The following is a 16,642-nucleotide window of genomic DNA, read 5'->3' as shown; positions in this document are numbered from 1 at the left end:
AGGAGAAACAGGGAAATGGTGCAGGGATTAAGAAGCATAATTAGTTGGTACAAAATAGACAGGGGGAAGTTAAGAATAATATAGGGAAAGGTGAAGCCAAAGAACTTATATGCATGACCCATGGACATGAACTAAGAGTGTTGGGATTGCTGGAGGGAACATGGGTACTGGGCAGAGGGGAGCAAAAGGGGAAAATGGAACTAATGTAACAACATAATCAATAAAATATACTTAAAAAAAGAAGAATAAATATGTTGCATGAAATCTGTGAACAGAGTAATGTGCATTAGGAATGGCATCATTTAGCATATTTCTTCATAAGTTTAAGGTTTTAGAGAACACTTTTTTTATATTCATTATTTTTCAAAGGGTCTTTGTAGGTTATTTTTAAAGAGTGGTGTTCATGTCCCTTTAAGTATACTTAATGTTTGTTCCAGTTTAAACAAGTCAGAGGCACACTTATTAAAGAGCTGCTATGACAAAGAAAAATTCAATTGCCAAAGATATTAAAGATGTTCAAAATCAGTAGCACCACTTTTATCTAGTTTCTAATAATTGCCTTCTTGGGTAAGTCGCCTGCTGAGAAGTGCCAAGAATGTGTTCCCTCCTCTAACATCCAGGTCTTCCTCTCAGGCCCTCATCCTCCCTCTCCTTAGGTACACAAAGAAGGTCTGTGCAGTCTGCACTGAGATCTTGAAGCTGCAGCCTGAACACCCACCCACATTGCTACCCAAAGACTCACTCCCGCCCTCCTCTCATGATTGCCCTGGAATTCATCCTCTCTGAATGAGCAACTACTAATGAAGACCTGCCTGACTGTTCTACATAGCGACTTGGACAAGAGCCAGTGAGAAAATGCTAAGGGCTTATAAATGTGAGTGTAAACTTAAACAGGCCAGTGAAACACTGAACCCACCCAGATTGCAAACATTGACTTAGAGGTTTCTACAAAAAGCAATATTTTCCCATGACCTAAGATATGTGGCTGCCCTAGGCTGCATACAAAAGATAAAGGAAAATGCCATCGCTGATGTGTGGTATCTAGTTGGAAGAATGGATTCTCTCCCTATGGTCTGTGGGTAATAGCCAACACTTACTAAATACTAGCCTGTGTCAGCTACTATTCTAAGTGGATTTTACATGGATTAAGTTCTTCAGTGCTCACAACAAGCCTATAAGGTAAGTAAAACCATATCCCCATTCTAGAGATGAGTAAATTGAGACATAGACAAGTTGAGTAACTGGCCCAAATTCACACAGCAATAAAACTTAATGTCTCTACTGCTTTCCCATGGGAGTTGCTATGAATTTAATGTTTGTGTCCTCCATCCCTAATTAACATGTTGAAGCCCTAACCACCAATGCGATGGTATTTGGACATAGGGTCTTTGGGAGGTAACTGAGTTTGAATAAGGTCACAGGGGTAGAGCTTCTGTGGGGATTGGTGCTCTTCTAAGGGGAATAAGGGATCAGAGCTCTCTCTGCCACGTGAACATACAGTGAGAAGTAGTGACTTGAAATCAGGAAAAGGACTCTCACCAAGAATACAGCCATGCTGGCAGCCTGGTCTCAGACTTCCAGTCTTCTGGACTGTGATAAATAAATGTTTGCTGTTTAAGCTACTCAGCCTACAGTCTTCTGTTACAGCTGACCAAGGTGACTAAGACAGAAGGTAAATATCAAGCACTTGTGTATTATAAGCCTTTTCAGTTATAGGCATGGGAGTTTGGAAGGACTAGTAGGAGCCTACAGAGTCTCAAAAACAGCAGGCTCTGAATAAGGGTCTTGATAAAAAGTAACAATACCTCCCTCTACATATAATTATTACTGTTATTTTGAGGTCTTGTGGAAGTGATGGAAGGGAAGACGAAAGGATACCAGAAGCAGGCGGGACTACCTTTTGGCAGAAGGATCACTGAAGGCCAGAGGAGCAAATTGATATGTCTGTGAGCACTTGCTAAGTTTTATTTCAAATTTTGGGGGGGATTGGGCCAATATCATATGAAATTATAATTACTGAATATTTTATTTTTTGCTTTTCACTTTAAGTCTATTGCATTCCCTTTAATTGCCATTGCAGTCTAAACTAAATCTTTAGTGTTCCTAAAAGAACTAAAACAATAGGATGATTGGAGAAGTAGAATAAGAGAACAAAATAATCTTATAATAAAGACATATTGTTCTTAAAATAATTTCTTAATTATTGAAGCCAGTAGCTTCTATAAGGCCTTGTGTCCTTTCTTTAAGTTTTTTGAGGTTTCTTATTTGTGGAATTTAATGTTTTCTTTAATTATAAAAGTACCATTGTTTTTTAATGACGAAGGTGTAAACAATAAAGTAAGCACTCATTGGAGTCAACATGGAGATTTCAAATTTAGACTCTAGATATGCCCACTGGCATATTTCTTGGTGTTTACAGTTTTTATCCCCATAGCTTGAATCATTATTTTAATATCAGAGATTTTGCATAATAACCTCGATTTCTATTCTCTTGTTTTAAAACCAAGACTATGACAACATTATTCTATTGTGACAATCAAGTTAAGCTGAGCAATGGCTGTGGGAGGTGGGAAAGAAAGGGAAAAGAGTGGAACAGCAATCAGGCCTATGTACCCCCATTTTCCTAGGCATTGGACTTGGGAGTGAATGAGCTCATAAGAGGAGGGAATGAAATAAGCAAATAAAACATATATTAAACAAAATGTTAGCAAGTGTTCTTGTGTATGGACAATGAAAAATAAAAGATAAGAGACAGATACTGGGTACTCAGGGAGAGTGTAAAGATATTTTTTTTTCCATGCACATTGCAAACAAGTCAAATCTCCCAACTATAAATGAGATTAAAAATAGATAGAGTAAATAAATTTACAATGCATCTGGAGCCCAGAACAGTACCTGACACATAGTAAGTGTTCAATAAATGTTGACAGTCATCATCATCATCATCGTCATCATCTAATAGAAAGACAAGGAAAAATGAACAAACTGAATGTTCTACCATGTAGCTTTTCATCAACACATGTAAGTATAACTTATATATTTGGAAATGTTACCACTTTGTATTTAAACACTGACAAGTTCTTGGCCTAATATTGCAATTTTCTATGGGTGTTTGACAACCCAAACTGGATGTTTTAGGTATTTATACAATATATGCTATTGAACTTGCAATTTCTCTTACCCTCACCCACCAGCCAGAAAATTCTCCCCACCCACCAGCCAGAAAAAAAATCACAAAAACCAAGTAATCTAGTGAGAAACTTTTCCTCATGTGACATGCAGGATCCCTTGTCTCTCTGCTGTACTGGATAAATGAGGGTTCCCTTCAGCACGTAGTACTATAAAAACACTATTAACACACCATGGTAAACAATGGATTATTCTGAGGATCTGATTAGTAAATACTGTGGTAGGTGGGATTTCAGTATAAAACTACAACAGTAAATGTAGAAGGAAATCTCTATAGCTTTTATCTAAATTTCAAGGAGGAGAGAGCTTTAAAAGTCCTTTCACAGTAAACTTGATCAGGTTACAGAAAATGGTAAAAGCATTTTAAAATGAAGTTTAAAGAAAGTAAAACCACTTGACATAATTTATTGTTTTAAAACAGATTTAATCATTAAAAAAATTTAAGTATATATTTTTGATTATGTTGTTACAGTGGTTCCAATTTTTACCCCTTTGCTCCCCTCTACCCAGTACTCCCCTTCCCTCCAGCAATCCCACCCCCCTTAGTTCATGTCCATGGGTCATGGCTTCACCCTTTCCTATATTATTCTTAACTTCCTCCTGTCTATTTTGTACCAACTGATTATGCTTCTTAATCCCTGCACCATATCCCCACTTATCCCCCTCCCCCCTCCCAGCTGATAACCCTCCAAATGACCCCCATACCTATGATTCTGTTCCTGTTCTGGTTTGCTTAGTTTTGTTTTTATGTTTTAGATTCAGTTATTGATAGGTGTGAGTTTGTTGTCATTTTAGTGTTCATAGTTTTGATCTTCTTTTTCTTAAGTAAGTCCCTTTGACATTTCATACAATGATGGCTTGATGATGATGAACTCCTTTCACTTTACCTTGTCTGGGAAGCACTTCATCTGACCTTCCATTTCAAATGATAGTCTTATTGGATAGAGTAGTCCTGGTTGCAGGTTGCCTTTCATCACATTGAATACTGCTTGCCAGTCCCTTTCTGCCTGCAAAGTGTCCTCTGAGAAATCAGCTGATAGCCCTATAGGCACCCCCGTGTAGACAACTCACCACCTCTCTCTTGCTGCCCCCAGGACTCTGCTTTTATCTTTCACCTTTGACATCTCAATCATGATGCACTCCAGTGTGGTCCCCTCTGGGTCCAGCTCGCCCAGGACCCTCCATGCTTCTGAGACCTGTATGTCCATCTCCTTCACAAAATTTGGGAAGTTTTTCTCATTTTTTTTCAGTTCTTGCTTCCTCATTCTGCACTAGTTGACTGTTTTTTTCTTTCTTCTATTCGAAATCATTGATTTGAATCCTGGTTTCCTTCCCTTAACCATTGGTTTTGTGTGGATTTCCCTTCATTTCACTTAGCATAGCCTTCACTTCTTCTCTTATGCATTTGCCATACTCAAGCATATCTGTCAAGCCTGTGAGCATCTTTATTACCAGTGTTTTGAAGTCTTCATCTGTTAGGTTGTCTACCTCCTCATCTGTGAGGCTGGCTATCTTCTCATCCCTTAGTTCTCCACTGGAACCTTGATACATTCCCCCTTTTGGGCCATACTTCTCTGTCTGACAGGATACTGTGTTTGTTTGCCTCCACGTCCCAGGTAGAGCTGCTGCTCCTGGTACATTGTAAGGGGTGGAGCCTTAGGTATTCATCAGTACAGGGCAACCTGTTTTACCACGTTGTGGTGCCGTATGTGTGGGAAGGGTTTGAGAGGGAACAATGCCACCTGCCCAGCATTCGCCCCTTTTCCAGGCACCTCTCCGAGTTCCGCACTGGACTGGTGCCCCTCTAGCTGCTGCCCTGGCCATCGTTCCCAGAGTGGGTGGGTCTGCGGATGTTCTAGGGTCTTGGGGGCCCTTTAAGCAAGTGGACTATGCTGAGTGACCAGTAGTTTCTGCCTCCACCTCAACCCCCACTGGTCTGCACAGTCAGAAGCAATGAGGTTTGATTTTCCCCAGTGCTGGGACTGCGACCTGCTAGGTCAGGTGAGGAGCTGGGAACGCTCCCCAGGTATCCCTCCTGACTTTAAAACATGTGACTGTGCTTTCTGCTGGCCTGCCACTGCTGCTGCCACAACACCACATTCTCTCCACCCCAGCTCCGCCCCTCCTACCTGTCTGGATGAGTATTCCTTCTTTATATCTTTGTTTGCTGGACTTCCATGCAGTTTGATTTTCTGGAATTTCTGGTTGTTTCTAGTTTTGAGGTAGTTGTATTCCTTCTTAGTTGTGGAGGGAGATGCAGTGTGTCTGTCTATGCCTCCATCTTGGTCAGAAGTCCATATTTAAAAAATTTTAATAGTTTATTTTTATTGTATTTTTCTCATTACCACTTATCCACCTTATACCCTCCTTCATCTCCACTAACCCCCTTTCCCCCAACAATCACCACACAGTTATGTGTGTCCATGATTCCTTTTTCTTTTTTGTTCTGTCCCTCCATCCCCAACCTCCCCTCCCAGCTGTCAGCCTGCTCTCTATCTGTGAATCTGTCTCTGTTTTGCTTTTTAGTTTAGTTTGTTCATTAGATTCCACATATGAGTGAATTCTGTAAGAGAAAGAATTAGTTAGATACTCCAGACAGGCATCTGACCACATATTTAAGTTTATATTAGTGGTATTAGTGATTAAAACAGAGAAGGAAAACTCTGACTCCAAAAAACCTCCGCTGCCTTGCGGCATACCTCTTCAGGGGAAAGGCTAAGGGAGTAAACCCCGACAGAAAATCCGGAGCCGGAGTCCCTAAGGCGGTTTGACGTTGTGGTCAACACCGGCAACTCCTGCGGCGCACCTGAAGCCAAGCTGTATTGACTCCATCTTTCCCTTGGACCCTTCAGCTGCGAAGAGAGGGGAGGTCTGCTGCATGGGCAACGGCAGACCCTCCATATCACCCTGCCCAGGCTCTGTAGCTTCAGCTTCACTGGAGAGGACACTCCAGCGTCATCGCAAGATGTCGATTCAACACGGGAGGAGACAGATACCGTGTCACTCCCAAGTCGGACTGCACAGCCATTTTCGGCGGTGCAGATAGACTCTTAAGAAGCTACACCATCGTCTCTCGAGACGGACGGCTGCCGACGAGTGATTAAAAATAATAAAATTATTTATCCAATAGTAATAACACTTATTTTCAGGCAAAACTCAATTCAAATGCATCATTAACTCATATACAATAAAACAGATCTGTACACCTATTTAAATGTGAGTAGTTTTAAAGTTTTCTAACATCAACCTCAGTTTTTAAAAAGCTGAGATAAAATTTGGAAAACATTTACTTTTAAACAAGTTAAGACTTCATTTTGGCTTCCTTAAGTGTTATGCATTTTCAGACTTGGAAATAGTCTTGAATAATTAAGCAAGCTTTAATCAAAATGGACAGGCTTGAAAAAGAACTACATGTTAAAATCACACAATTATATCCTTCTCTTATTCTCCAAGGTAATTATGACAGGGAATTGTGAGAAATAATGGAAGAATGTGTGGTTTTAGGCATATACACTTGTGTGCATTGACAAACTCAATAACTGTATTTGTGGGGAAAATAGCTGGAATGTACATCCCCTGGGGTTTATTCATGAAAATCTCCAAGACACTTCAAAGAGGTTTCTTCTCAGATAATTTTCCTAGTTGTTTAAAGTGGGTAAGGAGCTATTCTCATCTGAATATGGATTTGGTGTGAAAAGCTGTTATATTTACTTCCACATATTACCATAAAAATGGAGGAAAAAACCTATAATCTGCTGAGAGAAACTATGAGAGTATGATTGCTCAATGACCCCTGCAGCATTTTCCATTTCCCAAAACATCATTACATTGAGTAGCATTTTAAAATAATTGAGAGACAGACACACAGCTTCTCAGAGTCTCCTTGCAGAATTAACAGCAAAACACAATCTGTGGTCAGTCCACTCCACCTATCATCTTCCAACATAATCATGCATAGATTGCCAAAGCCACAAGGGCAGCTTCTGGACCACGAGCACACTGGGAAGGGTATTCACCTATGATCCCAGAATGATATTTACTTAGGGAAAGGTACTCATCCTGGTCATTAAGGCTTTCATTGGGAAGTGCTAGATTTCATGGGGATGAGGAAGTAAGAGGGGAAAGTTAGCATCTCCTGGATATGGTGGGAAAATAAAACTCTTCTACACCCTGGCCTATTTGTGGAAAGAAAAGTTGATCTTTATCCAATTTGAACAGTTACCCCATACGGCAGCCAGCGCTTTCCCCTCTCTGCTGCACTTGCAGAGGGCATCAGTCAGGAGGAAAGCTGGCCACACCAAGCCAAATATCTCTGCTTAGACCCCACGTGGCCTGGAGCTGTGTAAAGTGCACATATACCATGATCAGAAAAGAGGAAGGAACTTTCTTCACCAAGTAAGCATCCATGAAAAGTTTTTGCACATTTGTGACAACTAGCCATTCCTTTGTGGTAGTGTTAGCAAGTGTGGTGTGTCCACCAAGTCCTGTAAAGGCATAGTAATGAAACCTAGATTAATTATTTAATCTGGTTACTGAGTCTGATGCCCAAATATATAGCACATGGCAACAAATTTCTGCTTTTGTGTAAGCTAAAAAAAGAGATAGAGAAGAAAAAGAAAGATTTTGAGTGTGTCCATGATGTTTCTTGCATGTTCATGACAATTTTTGCACATACCTTGGAAGACTGATCACTTCCATGAAAGCAATATTCTATTCATACATGACTATATAAAATACATTGCTTTATTTTTAATCTAATGGCCACTGCTGAACAACTAGTGATTAGCTAATATCATAATTTCTTGGCTTAATGAAATCCACTTTAATTGAATTGGAACTCAGCCTTCCTTTTATTCACAGAACTTTCACAGAGACCTAAACAAATTCAATGCTTGCAATGATTTAGAACATACTTAAAAATCTTTTGAAGTCTGAGAACATTCTACAGTGCAAACCAAATCTCTTCAGGCTGCAGAGTCAGATTAAGGTCAGATTAAGGCACAGAAGAAAATATTAGGCCCCTTAAAAAAAGAGAGAGAGAGACAGGGAAAATAAAAATACATGTTAACCATATTTTATGCAGTGTAGTAATGAAACCAAACTTGGTGTCATTAGAAAAAAGTGTAAAGTTGGGATTTGGTGGGGCCCTTCAGAAGTTGGGGCCCAGGGTACATGCCTGGTGTGCCCACCGTTAAATCCACCTTGTCAGGCTGAGAACCTCAAAATCACTCTACAATACAAATGCTAAGCAGAGGAGGCATCTGACCTTTAAATCAGTGAGCTCTGAGCAGTCTTCAATTAAAATATTACGTGATCCTATGAAGAGATGTAAATATAAATGTAAGATATAATTTCCTAGTCTCAAAAATTCCTTAAAATGTGAGGATAGTGTTCATGCTTCCCACAACAAAGAAGGAAAATGAGTTTCCATGAGATTCACTTTGGCTACCTTCCATATATGCTTTAAAAAACTGTCTTATCCCAGTGTGATTAAGATACTCTTCTGAGCGAAGATTTTAAATTTTATACTATCAGAAATAGCATTATACGTAGTTCAAGGAACAACAAGTGTCCAAGAGGTCTCCATAGTTGTCTTTCATTTGAATGGGCAAGAAATGTTCAGTTTTCTAGCTTTGATTCCCAGGGGCTTGAACAAAGATCAACTGGTAAAAGTTATAGGGAGAAAAATGTGATCTCAAAATTGAAAAAGTTTTTCTAACAGCTGAACATGTCCAAAAAAGAGTGAGTTGATTACTGGAAGTCACCAGTCTGTGTGTGTGTGTGTGTGTGTGTGTGCGTGCGTGCGTGTGTGTGTGTGTGTGTGTGTGTGTGTGTTCGGGTATAACTAAAAACACATTGGGGTGGAGAGAAGACAGATGTAGTATTTACCCATTTGTTGAGCTTTTCTTGAGAACCAGCTATGAGTTAATTACTGCCTGGACAAAGTGTACTTGAGCTACTTTGTGCTAAAGGAGTCCCTCGGAAAATACATGCTAAGAATTTCAACAAATGCTTTCTCTTTCCAGTTTCCAAGGAAATTTACCCAAAATATTAGTAGATAATTCAATAGTTCAAAATATTTATTTTAAACCCCATAAAGACACAGAATAATCAATGATATCAGTCTAACTGAAGCTTGTGTAAGTTGAATATACATTGCATCTCTCTCTCTCTATGTCTCTGTCTCTCCCCATTCATTTGTTTAATTGATGAACCAACCATATTTTAACAAACATATAGTATTTAATAAAAATTCCCACATAATATTTACTTACTATTGTGTTTGTTTTATTGTTTTTATTAAATAAAAGTTTCTCTTTCAAAATGTAGTGCTTATTGAAAAAATTAAATAGTCTTAAAGATCATTTTTAAAAACATTAAAAACTAAAATCATAAAAAAATATATTCCAGATCTCCATTAATTTTTTTTACTTAAAACTTATTCATATTTAAAAGTCTCTTTTTATCTTTAAAAGTTGCTCCTAGGTATAGGTACTATTTTGAGGCTTCACATCATGAAAAACCTTTCAATCAATGTCCTTAAAGTGTATACTTTATAAGACAAGGTGACCGCAAACCTAGAACTTGTTCTAGACCAATTATCATCTCCTATCATGACCTGTGAGAGATTGTACTGTTAGGTTAATATCTTAGATCTTAGAAGTCTCATGTCCCTGGCTGGTTTGGCTCAGTGGATTGAGCGTCGCCTGCGAGCTAAGTGTCGCTGGTTCGATCTTCCAGTCAGGGTACATCAGAGAAGGAAAACTCTGACTCCAAAAAACCTCCGCTGCCTTGCGGCATACCTCTTCAGGGGAAAGGCTAAGGGAGTAAACCCCGACAGAAAATCCGGAGCCGGAGTCCCTAAGGCGGTTTGACATTGTAGTCAACACCGGCAACTCCTGCGGCGCACCTGAAGCCAAGCTGTATTGACTCCGTCTTTCCCTTGGACCCTTCAGCTGCGAAGAGAGGGGGGGTCTGCTGCATGGGCAACAGCAGACCCTCCATATCACACTGCCCAGGCTCTGTAGCTTCAGCTTCACTGGAGAGGACACTCCAGCGTCATCGCAAGATGTCAATTCAACACGGGAGGAGACAGATACCGTGTCACTCCCGAGTCGGACTGCACAGTCATTCTCGGCGGTGCAGATAGACTCTTAAGAAGCTACACCATCGTCTCTCGAGACGGATGGCTGCCGACGACGACGAGAAGTCTCATAGAATGAAAAAGAGGCACTGTAATTTTAAAATTTCTAGACAATGATGATGGTTAATGCACTGACAATTTGTCCTTGGGAGGAATGAAAGCAGAGAACAATTGAGTACTGTAGCCTCTTTTCTCAGTCACACCATTGACAAACTATATGATCTGAAATGTTTCTTATACTCGGGTTCCCCATTTGTGAATTCTTCCCTTAAGTACTACACCAGAGTGTTATAGGACAGTATATTCAAAAATACTTTGGAAAGAAAGCACTGTGTCACAGACTCCTGATTTGGATGTTTGTGAAAAAAACTCTTTATTTTTTATATTTAATATATTTATTAAATAATTGAAAGAATATTTTTAGAAAGGTTAATGGACTATGAAACAAAATGATAGAATGATCAATAAAATCAATATAAATCATTCTAGCATCAAGAAGCAAAGAGTAAAGGAATTCAAGTCAAATCAAAAGCACTTTATTGAGAAAAAGAAAATTTTCAAGTGAAAAAATAAGTAGGTTCTCAGATTTTTTGATAATACTATATGGAAGAATACCATACAAACACATTGGAAAAATACTTAAATTTGTTGCTGATTTGACCCAAAATTCTGACATCAATGTATTTAATACAAAACTCCTAACATGGTACTACAACAAGTAGAGAAAACAGATGAATGTAGATTATCAGTTTGAAGAGTGTTAAAGATTAGTCACTGCTCAAGAAGTATTATAGCTTATGAGAGAAATTTGATAGAGGTTTCCCTCAATTTGATGATAATCCTAAAAATGCATGTGGCATTAAGGTTAAATTATGAAACAAAAAGTTTTCAGTTAAATACACTAGAGGAAAAGTTGGTTTATATTTATATTTTCTTTATAGTAAATGATGCTACAAATATATATCATAATCAGAGTGATTTAAAACAAGCAAATAAATGCTTGGAAAATTAACTGAATGTGCCCTGCAGTAAATTAATAAAAATACAGTATTTTTCTGGATTAGGTAATGTTTGTTAAAGTTAGCTTTCTATAAAAATCATTTAGTTTTATTTCTGTTCTTATTCTAAAAATGTATGTGTGTCCACTTTTATATTGTCAATTTGGATTCTTTTTCTTAAAAAGAGCCCTTGAAAATATAAAGGTTCCAACCCCACACACCTGGATCTTCCCCTGCTGGGGATAAGGGAGGCCGTTAGTGGGGAAATGATTTCTAAATGAGACCATAAAGTTATGTAGGCATTCACTAGGTAAAAAGAGGAGAATGGAAGAGTGCTTTAGGCGGGAGAAACAGCAGGAGGGGAGTTTGGGGGAGAGTACACACAGCGTGCTGGAGAAACTGAACAGTTTTCAGCATGACAGGGATGTGGGGAGCATGGGAGAGAGAACATCAAACGTGGTCAGCAGTTCCCAGAAAACTACTCACAGTAGCCCAAAGCCAGAAACAACTAAAATAATCATCACGTGAAAAATAAATAAACAAAATGTGGTCTATCCATACAATGAAATATTATTCAGCCATAAAATAAAGTACTGTTCCATGCTACATAGTGGAAGTGTGACAGGATAGTAAAAATCCAGTAAAATTCCTGGGCAAGTGAAATAGGGAAACTGAGACAATGAAATTAAACAAGACCAAACAGTTTGAGCAATTTGAGCAAGTTAGTGAATCGCAAGACCTTATTACCCCTAACCAAGGAAATTTGAGAGCAAGTGATTTATACCTCTCCTTCTTAACCAAAGAATACTTAGCTTAAATCATCCTGGTCTGGGAAACACAGAACAAAGGCCCCATTAATGTCACTGTGCTAGTTAAACCCAAGGACAGATGAAGTCAGAGGAACAAATAACAAAAAACCCTAGTGAAAGCCAGACAGACCTGAGATAAAAGTAAAACAGTATAACAGACCAAAGAATAATTCCAAACCCCCCTCTGCACTCATTTTGATGCATCAGCATATTTAAAATGCACCTGGAAAGTTGATTAATGTTCTGCTGAAAGTCTCCCGTAAGATTCTCACCCACAGAAAAAAGATAGAAAGCCCTCAGGACAAAGACTCAATGTGGGCTCTCTCTAAAGCACACCCTTGCACCTTCCAGGGCATGAACCCTTATTTCCTCCTAAACTCTAAGTGTCCTCAGGAGACTTGCAGCCAGGGGAGCAGTGGGCAGTAGTCACTCAACCCAGGCTGAGTCCCTGATTGTGTCTCCAAAGCCCCCTTTATCTACGACTTCCCAGTGATCTAAAGCAGCCCCACCTTGGCTCACTATGCCTCTGTGACTTCCATTTCTCAGTGAGCTAACACCAGCCCTTCCATGGCTCATTCTTTCCCTATAACATTTCTAAGGAGCCAAAGCAGATCACCATCTAGGCTCTCTCCTGTCACTTCTTCTACCTTAAGTCCTTCCTTTGTCTCACGGTTTCCAGACTTAATAACCGTACTCTCAAAATCATCTGAACTCATTCTGTGAAGTCTTTCCTACACAAAGTCAAGAGCCCACACACTACTGGCCAACCTGAGGCAGACCTGCTCCAGACCAGTACCTGTCCAGTAACAGATCACATACTGTATTATTCTATTTATATAAAATAGAATACAAGTGCATAGAGAGAGAAAAAAGATTAGTGGCTGTTGGGAGAGTGGGAAATGACTGCTTCATACATATGGGGCTTTATTCTGGAGGAATGAAAGTGTTCTGGAACTAGATAGTGATGATGTTTGTATCATATATACTTTAAAATGGCCAAATAGTACATTTTATATCATGTGTATTTCATTACTAAGAAATATACATACATATATGGTTGGAAGTCTAGGCAAGAGCCAGAAAGCAAAAGGCCAGAGGGTCGATTTGGGAGGTTGTTGTATAGACCTACTGTGGTAGATAGGTAGAATAATATCTATTCCAACCCCCACAAAGATGTCTACACCCTAATCCCTAACACCTGTAAATATGTTGTGTTACACAACAAAGGGAAATTAAAGTTGCAAATAGAATTAAGTTTGCTTATCAATTGACTTTACAATGGAAAGGTTATCCTGATTTACCTGGTTGCACCTGATGTAATCCCTTAAAAGAAGGAAGCAGAAGAGAACTAGTGTTGGGATGAGGGTACAGGAGAGAGGCTTGACTGGCTGTTACTGGCTTTGAAGATAAGGATGGGGTTCAGGAACCAAGGGCTGAGGGCAGCCTTTTGAAGACAGAAAAGGCAAAAAAGAAGATTGTTTCCTATAACCTCCTACGCAGCCTACAGATTCATTTTAGACTTCTGACCTCCACAACAGTAAGACAACAAATTAGTGTTGCTCTTTTTTAAGCCACTAAATTTGTGGTAATTAGTTGTTGCAGTGATAGGAAACTAATGCATTAGTCTACTATTGATCTGGATTAATCCATTTTAATTCAGTTTCTTTGTTTCTGAATTTAGCCCCTTTGAGACCTATTTTGGACTCCTGGCCTTCAGAACAGTAAGATAATAAAATTGTGTTATTTTAAGCCATCAAGTTTGTAATAACTTTTTAAGCAGCATTGGAAACTAATTCACCTATTAAGAGATGGCCGTGGCCTAAATTAGAGTGGAGGTAGTGACGTGGAGAGAAGTAGGCATATTCAAGAGATTTTTATAAAGTAAAACTGATCAAAATTGGTTCTAATTTTAAAATGGAGATTGAGAAAAGGGAAAAGGGGGATGTAGATGAGCTTGGATGTCTCTGAATTTTCTAAGTTGTTCGCATGATTCCCTGAAGTAAGAAACGTTGCTGCAGGGTTTAGTTTTGGAGGGGAAGACCATGAGTGCAAATGTACTCCTGTGACACCTCTATCGTAAGAACAAGTAGAGATGTCTAATATGCAGCTGAAAATCAGAAGAAACATGTTATCAATGGAGAGTAGCACACAGATAATAAATGAAGCCACCAGTGCAGATGAGATTGTGTGTATGTGTGTAAAATGGGAAAAGAAAAGGGTCCATGAAGAGCCCTGAGGAACAGGAACGTTTAAGGGCCAAATAGAGAAAGTGAGGCTGAGAAGGGAGACTGAGAACAGTAGCCTGAGGGGAGAGGATGCTTACGGAACTGAACTGAACATGTCTCTTGGAAATAGCCACTTAGGCCTTGGAGTCCTGCTCGGGAACAGTTGTGATAAAGTGATGGGATTAGAAACTTATTGGAGTTGATTGAGGAATGAGTGGGAGGTGAGGACATGGTGAAGTGAAGACAACTCTTCCAAGAAGACAGAAGAGAAATGGATAGAAGTGGTGGTGTGTCCCAGATGGTAGGAATAGCACTAGTCATGCTTTGGAATGAATAATAAAAATAATGTGTGAGTGTGGCCATGAAAAATGGGCCAGGTGAGAACACTGACTACTTAGGAGATGGATTAAAAGGATGAAGTGTGAATGTCTTTGAATACCACAAATCCAATCCATGCTACCCAACATAAATTAGGTCTGGGCTGTATAATTATGCTTCACACATCTAAGGCAGCACTATTGTTAATAATCTCTCTGCCAGCTCAGTGAATAATTAGCTAGAGTTCTGGACTCTGCTTTATGCACCTCTTTGCTTTCTACACTCTGGCGCAGAAAGCACCATCTCCAGGTTCTCTCATGCCACAGGAGACACAGCCTCAGAGCTAACAGAAACTCATTTAACATGTGAAATATTCTGTTTCCATCTGAATGAATAGCAGTATCTTAAAACCCCAAAATAGTTTCTCACTTATTAAAAAAAAAAAAAAGCCTACTATTGGCAGAAAAGCTTCTATACCTCATATTTTTCTCTACACAATGGCATGATGCTTCTGCTTTCTTTCCCCATCAATATGTGATTTAATGTAACAGGTACTATTGAAAACTGCAACATTTATTTGACTATAACAGCCAAAAGTTTGCTGATTTGAGCCTTTGGGAAAGCCATTCAGAAGGGCTGGCATTCTGCCACCAATACTATGGTTTGGAACCACCCCCAAAATTAATCCTTACTCTATTTTGTTCATATGCAGCACTGCCAAAAATGTCCATCTGCTGGAGCTAACTACTCAATGAAAGCCAGAGGCAAAATTGCAACCTGGAGAAATAATAAAAGAATCGAAGCAAAATACACATCTGTCTGGATTGCATTTTTCACTATTCTCAGCTAGCCCACCCAATTCATAATCAGTGCATCATTCAAACCCTTGAATAGCAGGGACTCAGTGAGATGGCAATGGCCATGAAATCAAGGGAGTAAGAATGGCACTGCCTTCTTCACTACCCCTTCAACAAATTATATCTGAAATCGGCAGAAAAAAAGATTTCTATCAGAATTTAGTCACCATCAGGTGCAAGATTATTCTCTTGTGTATGGGAACAGAGTTACTTGTCAAATCATGGGTGTGGTGAAGCCAACATTTCTTTGCAAAGAATTGTTTCCCAATGCAATTACATTGACCTTTGGTACTACCATTTAATATATTAATAGGACATATTTAGATCTGAGACAAGGAGAGTAAAAGAAATAGAGACTTTACCTAAAAGACGAGATATCTTAGAATTGAAGTTTGAGGATGAATAAGAGTTATTGTGTATATTAGCCTCATTCTAGATGGAGGTGAATTTGCATTAAAGCTATGAAGTCTATTTGAAGAATAATGCCATATTGTTATTATAAAAAACACCTTCTTAAAAGTGAGAATTTTGAAAAATTAAAATAACTTTATAATTATTAAGTTACCTATCAGAGAAAATTTTCTAAGTATTACTAATTTATTGAGTATTTTTAATAGGGTACAAGCAGAAAATAATTTTATCCTTTCTCATATCTCCCCTTTGACCTGATTTATTAACTGTTCTTTCCAATCCTTGGATAGATCCTTATGAAAATACTATTGTACTATGAAGAAGATGCATCCAGTTGATTTCAAAGCTTTAATCTCTTATACAATTTAAAACTTCTCCTCTTCCTCAGCTCAGAAGGTGGAAGTTGGGGAGGGGGAGTGAACTTGGCCAGCTTCTTTCCTATTTCTCCATACTGCTCCTACAGTTCCTCGTTTTACTCACCATATTCCTTTGGCCCCTCCAGTGTTGCTACTAAGAGGGGGAGGGGAGGGGAGATGAAGAGGTCATACTTGGTTAGGACATTCGTATCAAAACTTGTTATCAAACAGCAAAGCATTGGCTCTTTCTCAAATGGGCACTTTTGTGAGTACCACAAATATGCTTTTCCTCCCCACCATTTAGGAAGCTCTGAGTGTGTGCAGTTCCTTGGTGT

The 16,642-nt window shown here is 39.0% G+C and overlaps 1 long non-coding RNA gene across 1 annotated transcript; it reads left to right on the top strand.

Annotated features, from left to right (window-relative positions):
• Positions 1 to 1,033: 1,033 nt before the first annotated feature.
• Positions 1,034 to 15,480, top strand: LOC150008628 (uncharacterized). The gene is made up of 4 exons (XR_016511329.1): positions 1,034 to 1,179; positions 1,841 to 1,946; positions 2,931 to 3,021; positions 15,396 to 15,480. It is a non-coding gene; the product is annotated as an uncharacterized LOC150008628 (long non-coding RNA).
• Positions 15,481 to 16,642: the final 1,162 nt, after the last annotated feature.

This window comes from Furipterus horrens, unplaced genomic scaffold, assembly GCF_987537825.1.
Source record: "Furipterus horrens unplaced genomic scaffold, mFurHor1.1.pri manual_scaffold_5, whole genome shotgun sequence".
In the NCBI taxonomy this organism is placed as follows: domain Eukaryota; kingdom Metazoa; phylum Chordata; class Mammalia; order Chiroptera; family Furipteridae; genus Furipterus; species Furipterus horrens.
Note: the sequence above shows the minus strand (reverse complement) of the source record. Positions and strands in the feature narration are given on the sequence as shown.